Genomic DNA, 805 nt, shown 5'->3' on the forward strand with positions numbered 1-805 from the left:
CAGCCCAAGCCCCAAACTCCCAATTCCTCACAATCCAGCAATAAAATGTGATTCTAAATATAACTCATTTGGGAAAGGTTAGTTCAAATAATGGCCAGAAATTTTTAGAGTATATGTTTATTATACCCTATTTCCCTTCTTCTCTTTTTGCTCCCTATTTAGTAGTCAATGTTTATGGCTCATTCCAGCCTTTATTTTCCACTCTGTACTGTTCTAGAATTCTTTGGAGAAAAGGTGTTTGGTGACTTAGAAGAGCATGCTCTCTTACGTAATCATCCCCAGAAATTAATGAGATTAAATACTACATAATCCTCAAATAATCAGGTGACTTTTAATGAAGCAAGTTCACCCATATCCACTTTTATGTTTCAATTACTCAAATATGGAAATTATTTTGCATTCTCCAAACCCAGATTAAATAATAGCCAAAGGAAATTCACTTTACCTGTCAGGAAGATACAAAATATTACCCCGGGTAAATAAGGGTTGGTTGTGGTCATGTTTTTCAGTAATTTCAGAGTCACATAAGATGCCCAAACAAGTAGGAGACCAAAGATAGGCATATGACAAAGAACAACAGTATCCTCATAAAAAAACTTATTCCTTTGGGAATGTAAATTTGATGATAATATTCATAAGAGACCAACTGATTTTATGTAGTGTTCATCTTAACAAGAGTGTTTAGCTTCTGGGCAAGGAGGAAAGATGCAGTATTGTTTATCTGCCACATTTCTACTTTAACAACAGATTGTACTTTCCCTCGTCTGTTTGCAGCCACTCAGTCCAGTGAATGCTGGGCTCTCAT

Source organism: Eulemur rufifrons, chromosome 7, assembly GCF_041146395.1.
Source record: "Eulemur rufifrons isolate Redbay chromosome 7, OSU_ERuf_1, whole genome shotgun sequence".
Taxonomy (NCBI): domain Eukaryota; kingdom Metazoa; phylum Chordata; class Mammalia; order Primates; family Lemuridae; genus Eulemur; species Eulemur rufifrons.